This window comes from Benincasa hispida, chromosome 4 (genome assembly GCF_009727055.1).
Source record: "Benincasa hispida cultivar B227 chromosome 4, ASM972705v1, whole genome shotgun sequence".
NCBI lineage: Eukaryota > Viridiplantae > Streptophyta > Magnoliopsida > Cucurbitales > Cucurbitaceae > Benincasa > Benincasa hispida.
Window position 1 is genome coordinate 52140052 of NC_052352.1, and position 9679 is coordinate 52149730.

Genomic DNA, 9679 nt, shown 5'->3' on the forward strand with positions numbered 1-9679 from the left:
TGTCGGTTGCAACCAACATTGAAGGTCTTTAATGTCGGTTGCAACCGACATTAAAGTCTATGTTTTTTTTTTAATTCTTAACCGACATTGAAGCCCGAATCTATCCGTTTTATCAATTATTGTCCGTTTTTTAAAGTTCCCTTGCCAAATCCATTTTTTGGGTAAAAAAATATAACATGACACATCATCATCGAACGCTATGACTATGACATATTATTCATGTATGGATTGTAAATCTATTACATTTAATCCACAAATTCTGCTATAGAATCATAATTTAAAAGGCGTACAATAATTTAGGCCTTGAAAACACAAATTACAAGTAATACAAAGATTATGATTTTACAAACATTATGAGTTTACTGTCCCTCTCCACTTGGTATGTATGGATCCCTTCATAATTCTTCTTGAATAGACCCCCTAGCTTCAATAGTGTCTGGTTATAGGCATATTTTTTTGACCACTGTTGTTCAAAGGATCATAAACAATAAAGGTTTGGGCGTAAACGTAACACATGCAATGGAAGATTGTATCCATTCAAATATATATATATAGATATAAATGGATAAAATGTTTGAGACCTTACCCTTAGAAACTTTGCAACTTTTTCCAGCTAACTGTTGCTGCTCAAATGTACTTTGGTTTCCATGCCAAGAGAAAACAGAAGAGCCAGATTGCAGGACAAAACAATCAGTAGAGTTCAGTGAGGTTGCAACCTAGATAATCATAAGTTGATACGTTACCATAAGACTTGCAATGACTCAAATTAGTACAGGCTTTAGCATAAACATGAAACATGACCCAATGACAATGTTATAAGATTATTTCCAGCCAGCTTGAATATGTATGCACACATATATTTCAACCCTCAAGAGGCAAGATTGAAAGGCATTTTAAAAAGCATGAATCGCACTTAACATAGAAAGAAATTTATCAAAATCACTACTACGTACAACTTCAACCTACACTACTTTATTGTTGTGAATGGATGTTTGTGATATCCTAATAAGGGCAACAAAATCTTCTGTGTAAGTTTCATTAGCCAAAGCTTTATCTGCTATGAGTTTCTTGTAACTAGAGCTCAAGCCACCCTACACCAGAATTCAGTAAGAAAATGATGGTTATCTATGTCTCTTAAGAACCCTCTCAATTCCACATCAGAACCTTGTAAAAGAAACTACAACATGATTCTAATAAAAAGAGATGAGTTAAGAAATAAGCTTTATAAGACTACCACCTTAAGCGCCACAAAAGGATGAAAGAGGGAAATAAATTGTGGTGGCTCTTTGTCTTGAAATATACGACCCTGCCAAAAGAAAAAAGCATATGATAAGGAAATTCCCAAAGATAGAAGCTATTTATCACGAATACTTTATATTTATGGTACCTAAACAGGCCTCCCTTTCAGCGAGTTGGACATTGTATTCGTCAACCGTGTAGCCATCTTTTGATCTTCCTAAGGTTTGAAATAATAGAAAATGGTTTAACAGTAATAAACACATATGTTTATGTACAAATGCACTTAAATATGTCATGATATGAAAATGTAAGGAATGAGAAAACATCCCTACACTTGTTTACAAGCAATTATTCTTTTACAGGAATCAACTTTCTTAGAGAATAAGCACTAGTTATTCAACTGAATTGGCAAGTGTACCACCACATTCCAAGTTTAAGTATGTAACTTACAATAGTTAGATTTTCTCAAAATAAACCCTAAATGCTAACTAACCTTGATGCTATCCTTTCCAAACCAAGAGCACAAGAAATAATCTTCTTTCCTCTCACCATAGTGGTAGGTGTAAAGAATGATGTAACAGTCTCCACTATAAAATTTACCAATATCCTCTGCAAGTAATGGAGTTTTGGCACGACCATTGATTCGCCATACCTAGAGAATGAAAACCATCAGGACCCCGATTAAACAATCAAAACTAATTTAACCATTTCAAACAACCAAAACTGGTATCATCTAAACCTCCATTTTCCCGCCTCCCTCCAGCAACGGTGGAACTTCCTCATTCACTGGTGCACTTTTTGTTAATCCCTTGAGATCGAGACCTTGTTGTTTCAATAGAGCTGTTTACAAAAAGAGTACCATTTTGAATAATAATTAAAGCAAGCAAAATAAAAACTCATTTTATCAATTAGATGTGGTAACTACCAGCTACTCTCCTCTTCCTTCCTCAGCACCTGTAGTCACTGATCCAACTGGACAGGACTCGAAGTTGGACTTAAAAGAATGTGTTTCATAGCCTTGTATAACCGAGTCACACGATTTCATTTGGCCTATTCTGGCTGGCAATAAATTCCTGAATATAAAATATTGTTTGATAAATCCTGTCCACAACTTTAATTACTTGAAATTTTGGCATAGAAGGTTACCTCAGCTACTTGAATTGTTGCTTTTCACTCCTATACTTGCATCACTCTTCCAACCCAAACAAATATTTCAGCACCACACTCCAGGAGATAACATTTATTATTTTCCAGTATGCTTAGGCTAACAACTACCCACATCCAAATTACTAGATTTCTCCCAACTACAGCAGCAAACTTCCAATACACAGTAAAAACACATCCAAATGAGATACACCAAATCCAAAACACTTCTAAATCCCCATTAATTAAAAGAATCAATGAAAAACAATACAGGGTATATAAAAATACACAAAATGGGTAAATCCCATGTACCAATCAGATCAAAGCTTCGATAAGTGCACAATAAGAACAAACAAAAAAAACCCAGAAAGAAAAAAGCAAAAAAAAAAAAAAAAACGAAGAAACACACAGATCAAAAATAAAAATCACATGGGTTAACGACGAGATCAGCAATAAACGAAGTACAATCGAATTGAATCAGCTGAATTGCCCGGAGATCTTTCGTACCCTGTGAAGATGAAGGGTGGAGGAGACAGAAATAATTAGGAAATGCAAGAAAGCGGAATGGCGGGTGACTGATGAGACGCGGAGCAGATTTGGGCCAAGAACGGACCTATTTTATATTATTATAGAAAGGTCTACAATAACAACCTATTTTTCATTGAAATAACCTTGGATCCGCTCGATTAGGCCCTTGTACACTTCTCTATCAACCCACAACATTTTCATTTTGCAAATTTTAACTTCCATTTTCCCTATCAACACAACCACCATGGGTCACTCAGTTGATTTTTTAAGGTTGATGTTGGTAATGCCGTAATTGGTTGTGTGATAATAGTTGCAAGCATTTCAATTTTTAACTCTGTCTCTACTTTTAAAGTTTTGAAACCACAGAATCGTTATCACAAAACCAATAGCAAACCATTATAATATAGCTATTTCAAAAGCTTTACTTTCTAAGTTCTGGACAATTTTGAAAATAGAGCCTTAGAATTTTGTTATGCGCTACACAATTTTGAAAATAGAGCCTTAGAATTCTGGACAAAAATTAATTCCAAGAATAATTTGTAAGATACAAAAGAGTCCTTAAACCATATGAATTCCAAAGTTTAAACATTAAATGAACTTCAAAAGAATAATAAATAGAAAAATTACCTTCTCAAGTGTCTCCTTAATTGCTTCATCGCTCAGCTTTTCACTCCTACCTTTCTTAAGGATGTTATCAAAAAAGGTAGTAAGTAATTATGCACTAGAACTCAAGTAATTCAACAAATGTATCATATACAACAAAACCATTAATCAAACCAAATTTCAAAGGCCGTAGACACATAAAAAGGCCAAAATCTAGGAGCAGAGAAACATATTGGAGTGAAACCATAGCTGGGTTTCATTGAGACATTTACACAAACAGTTGAGAGGCGTAAACATAAGAACAAAAATTTCATGCCAAAACACATAAAGTAACAACATGCCTCCAACATTGAGACATTTTCTTTACAAGTTCACAAGGTTCTCAACCTCCTTCTCAAAAAATCTCACCAATGCATGATTTCTACCATATAATCCTAAACCATATCTCATGTCAAAACACATAAAGTAACAACATGCCTCCAACATAATCATATCAACAACCAAACATTCTCAACAAGTCAACAAAGTCATATGCACCATATCACTTAATAACTCATTCACACGTAAGCTATTTGGTGGAGCATAAAATATACAATGATGCAAGCATAGAATGCGAAATGCATTGCCATAAACTTGTAAAGACATACAATGTATTCTAATCTTACGCCAACAACACATGAATGAATGATCACTTTATTATCTGTATGCGATACTACTTCTAGATATGCATTAATTATGAGAATCTTGTAGTATACTATGTGTTGTCACAAGTTTTCCTGTGTTGGAACCAAGTATAATTCCACCGCAAGTTTCTCGATGTGATCCGGTCGAACACAGGGACTTTTGAGGTTATTGCGTTATATTTTTGATATATGCGACCAGGGGTTTTTCAATTTATAAAAAAGGTTGTGTGTACATGTATTTGAAATGCCGATAAAATAAATAAAGCGATAAAATGCAGATAATAAAGTAAATTGCAGTAAAAGTAAAGTGCAATAAAATAAACCTAAGCTATGATTATACAAGACAACAGTTTATGATACAAGATACTGAGGTTGAGACTGTCTGTGAAGATTATACAAAGATCGTGTTATGCGGTGGCAAGTCTTATGTGTGAAGCAGGAAAAGAAAAAGATAATTAGTACAAACATCGCAAGTTCCTTAATTGCGTTAAAGGAATAAGTATGGTTTCACTTTTTCCTTTGGCTTACACCTCTCGATGATCGGCCGCATTCCCACATCTCTATGGTGAAACAGGGACAAACGTAATGAATGCAAGGTTGCTTCCATCTCTAGAAGTACATCTCGCTTTAGTTAACGCATTCTCTAACCTTCTTCGACAAATCAGAATGCATCTTCACTTTTGCTCTCACAGGTGAGATGCCGTCTAGCATGCTTTAGCTAAACATCTTTATTTCTTTAGCACAAATTAAGTTACTTGTTTAGTTCATTTAATCACCAAGGAATTAGGAAAACATCATGGAGAAAATGATTTATGGAGGAATGGAAATAGACAGAGTAGTGGAAATGGAAATGATCAAGACATTCAATAATACTATTTAGCGTCTGATACATGGTTGTGAATGAAGAGATTAAGAAGATGAATACAATTGATGATTTCCAAATATTTCCTTGTCATTGCGTCTCTTCCTTGATTTCCAAATATTAAATGAAGAGATTAGAAAGATGAAATACAATTTCCAAATATTTCCTTGTCATTGCGTCTCTTCCTTTCACTTTTAGTTTGAGATGGCTAGAGTTGGGAGTGGGGTGCTTTCAGTGCTTTTGCCCCCTCTTGAGCTGAGGAGGTTTGATAGCTAAAGGGTTTCTCCAGGGTCTACCGGTTGATTCTGGGGACAGTGTGGGGTTGGGCAGCAAGACGGCGACTGGCAGCAAGGAATGCTGCCTTTTGCATGGAGATTTGGTCAGTGGAAGGGGTTGAAGGTGAAACAGAGGGTTGGGAGCTTGGTTGGCCATGGATGCTAAGGTGAAAAGAACTGAAAAGGTCGCTAGGGTTTCGGGGAAGAAGAAATCTCTGGATGTAATGGCGCTAGGGTTTTTTAGATTGCAAAAAGAGGTAAAGTATTCACAGATGGGGAAAGTTCCTATTTATAGGTTGGGCCTTAGTGGGCCCAACACGATTTTCGCAGTGACAGGCCTCGAGACACTCAAAAGGCCCGTCATTCGAACTTCCCTCATTTATGGAATTTCAGAAAAACGTCCTTTCATGTGCAAACTTCATCATTTCGTTGGAATACAGAACAATTGGACTTCTCAATTTTGCAATAAGAGTTATCTTTAATGTTTTATTCGAATGGACGCAAGGTAAAGATTAACGCAATGGGCTCACCAACGCAAATGCATCTTCGCAGAGGACGGGCAACAATGCATGCATCCCCATAACACACCCCTTAACTAAACACATCTCTGGAGGATTGGGCGCAAGGTATTGCTACCAGCACAACATTACATCAACATAGTGCATTTTGCTAAGGACGAGCAAAGGACACACACGCGTGCAACACACCCTTCAGCTCAACACATTGAGTTGGATGAACGCAAAGCGTATCTTGTTGGTTCAAGATGCGTCCATTATCACCATGCATACCGGATGTTGATTGTTTTATTTTTTTATTAAATATTTTATTTTTTTTCATTAACGCAAGTGCTATGACTTGCGGTAATCAATTTCTTCTCATTTCTCAATCATTCACCAATTAAAGATTAACGCATTAATGATGGAAAATAAAAAGAATAAAAATTAGTACAGAAATAAATGCAAGGAAATTTAATGAGCCTTAAATTCATAAAATCATGGAACAAATTAATCGAAGCAATAAATGACAGAATTCAGAAATTCATAAAGACAAGAATTAAGGAAAGCATTTAAATATAGATGTGGACCAGAAGATGCGTTTCCTTGAATGAGTGCAATCCACACCTCTGTAGGTGGTCCAGCTTGCCTGCCCAATGTCCTAAGGACATTGCTCCTTTCCATTAGATCCTGGGGCTTTAGAGTTGCTGGGCAACGTACCTGGTGTTCTATTTCTCAGCTCAGATGCCAGCTGGCCCACTTGAATCTCTAAGTTTCGAATTAAAGACGCCTGCGCCTGCATCACTGAGTCATTTTTGTCCATATATTGTTTTAGCAAGACCTCCAATGAGATTCCAAAGGTGTTCGAAGATGAGGGTTGCTGATTATGCGATTGCCTTGGTTGCCCCTGATTCGAGTTATGGTGAAAAGGAGGATTCCCTCGACTACCACTTTGATGGTTGCTTGGTCCCCTTTGGTTAGGATTCCCTCCCCAATCGAAGTTAGGATGGTTTTTCCAACCCAGATTGAAGGTGTTGTTGAAGGGGTTGTTTTGGATGGCACATACTTGTTGGATTTCGATGGGCACATTTACGCTACATGAGCCCCTCCATAATTAACTCAACTTATTGCGGCCACTTGCGCCGGTGCAGCGGGTTGCGCTGATTATTGGGGGGATGGCTCCTTGATTGATTGCCATCGATTGGAGGATTGAGGTCACTACGGCCATCTATGTGGCCAAAGTCATCATTGTCTCCGCAGAGACAATGGCAGTATCATTCTTTCATCTTTCAGAGCCTCTGCCTCCATAACCATCATCAATCCAGTCATCCATGTTTCGTGATATGCAGTCAAGGATGACCTTGGCCACTGTATACGTCTTGTCCATAAAACCTCCTACCGCAGAGGCGTCAGCAATAGCCTGTCTCGATCTGTTCAGGCCATTGTAAAATGTCTCCATCAACACGTAATCGGGTATCGCGATATGCAAGCAGTTTTTCACCAATTTTCTAAATCACACCAAGGTGGTGCTCAAGGTCTCATTGTCCATTTGCTCAAAGTTCAGCACGTCCTTTCATCGCCTTGCGTTGATGACCGGTGGGAAGAACTTCTTCATGAATTGTTCAACTAGCTGATCCCATAATGTAATCTCGTTTGGCTCCAGTGAGTGAGCCCACCTCTTGGCTTCGTCCCTCAAGGTGTAAGGGAATAGATAAAGTCTAATACCTTAAGGGGTAATGCCAGGTAGTGAGAAGTTGCCGCACATTTCAACAAAACTAGTCAAGTGGGCATGTGGGTCTTCACCTTGCAGACCCCCAAATTTCCCTGCGTTCTGGATCATTTGAAGCATGACCGATTTTATTTCGAACCTTGCGTTCTCCTCTACTGTAGGCCTCGAAATCCCAGGCGAAAAATTGTACAGGTAGGGTGCCGCGTAGTTCCTTATGGGAATATTAGGATCAGCGGCAAGGAAGACTGGGTCATGCGCTGGCCATACTGCCCCTTGATTTCCTGCGGGCACTACATTATCATTATTATTTACAATACTAGCTGCTTTCTTTTGCCTTGCTTTATTTAGGTGTGGCTGTGCGCGAAAGGTACACTCGATCTCAGGATCAACTTCGAATTCTGGTTCGGTACCAGTACTCATAAACTATCAGGTTGTTCTCTGCATTGAACAGCCAGTACAACGAGACCTGTCCTGCAAAATACCACAAATATACTCAAACAATAAACCATTAACAAATCCCCGGCAACGGTGCCATAAACTTGGTGGGGCATAAAATATAACATGATGCAAGCATAGAATGTGAAATGCATTGCCATAAACTTGTAAAGACATATAATGTATTCTAATCTTACTTGTAAAGACATACAATGTATTATAATCTTACGCCAACAACGCATGAATGAATGATCACTTTATTATCTGTATGCGATACTACTTCTAGATATGCATTAATTATGAGAATCTTGTAGTATACTATGTGTTGTCACAAAGTTTCCTCTGTGTTGGAACCAAAGTTATAATTCCACCGCAAGTTTTCTCATGTGATCCGAGGTCGAACACAGGGACTTTTGAGGTTATTGCGTTATATTTTTGATATATGCGACCAGGGGTTTTTCAATTTATAAAAAAGGTTGTGTTGTACATGTAATTGAAAATGCGATAAAATAAAGAATAAGCGATAAAATGCGGTAATAAAGTAAATTGCAGTAAAAGTAAAGTGCAATAAAAATAAACCTAAGCTATGTGATACAAGACACAGGTTTCATGATACAAGATACTGAGGTTGAGACTGTCTGTGAAGATTATACAAAGATCGTGTTATGCGGTGGCAAGTCTTATGTGTGAAGCAGAAAGAGAAGAAAGATAATTAGTACAAACATCGCAAGTTCCTTAATTGCGATGCAAGGTTAAAGAATAAGGTATGGTTTCACTTTTCCCTTGGCTTACACCTCTCGAATGATCGGCGCGCATTCCCACATCTCTATGGTGAAACAGGGACAAAGTAAAACGCAAGGTGCTTCCATTCTTGGAAGTATTCTCGCTTTAGTTAACGCATTCTTCTAACCTTCTCTCGACAAGATCAGAAATGCATCTTCACTTCTGCTCTCACAGGTGAAGATGCCGTCTAGTGATGCTTAGCTAAAAATCTTTATTTCTTTAGCACAAATTAAGTTACTTGTTTAGTTCATATTAATCACCAAGGATTAAGAAAACATCATGGAGAAAATTATTTATGGAGGAATGGAAATAGACAGATAATGGAAATGGAAATGATCAAGACATTCAATAATACTATTTAGCTTTGATACATGGTTGTGAATGAAGAGAGTAAGAAGATGAAATACATTGATGAATGAGAGTTAATCCTTATCCAATAGAAGGAAAACTTTGTTGTTAGGCTACTGTGAGAGTCCTAAATAATGTTTGAAAAAGAATTTATCACCGTTGACTGGCGAATGTCGTCACTATAACTAAGACTGTAGGGTTTAGGGTTGCAGGTCCTCAATCGCTAGCCGTCGCTATACTATGTCGATTGTGTTTAGAAGAATATTTTGGGTATTAGTGTGGGCCCTACTATCGTTGTGAAAAGAAGAAGATGTTGAGAATGGAGATAGAGTGGCCAAAGAAGGATAAATGCAAAGGAGGAAAAGGGTGGGGACTAGAATCAAAACATGATGTGGGGGTGGGGGTGATGGTGGGGGGTGGGTTATGGTGGCAGAGGAGGAAAGAAGAGGGGATTTGGATTGAGTGGGTTTTGGGTTTTTTTTAGTTTACTATTTATCCTTACTTTCCTTTTGTTTTCTCATAAAAAGCAGGTTGTGTAAAACAACACATCGAAAGCC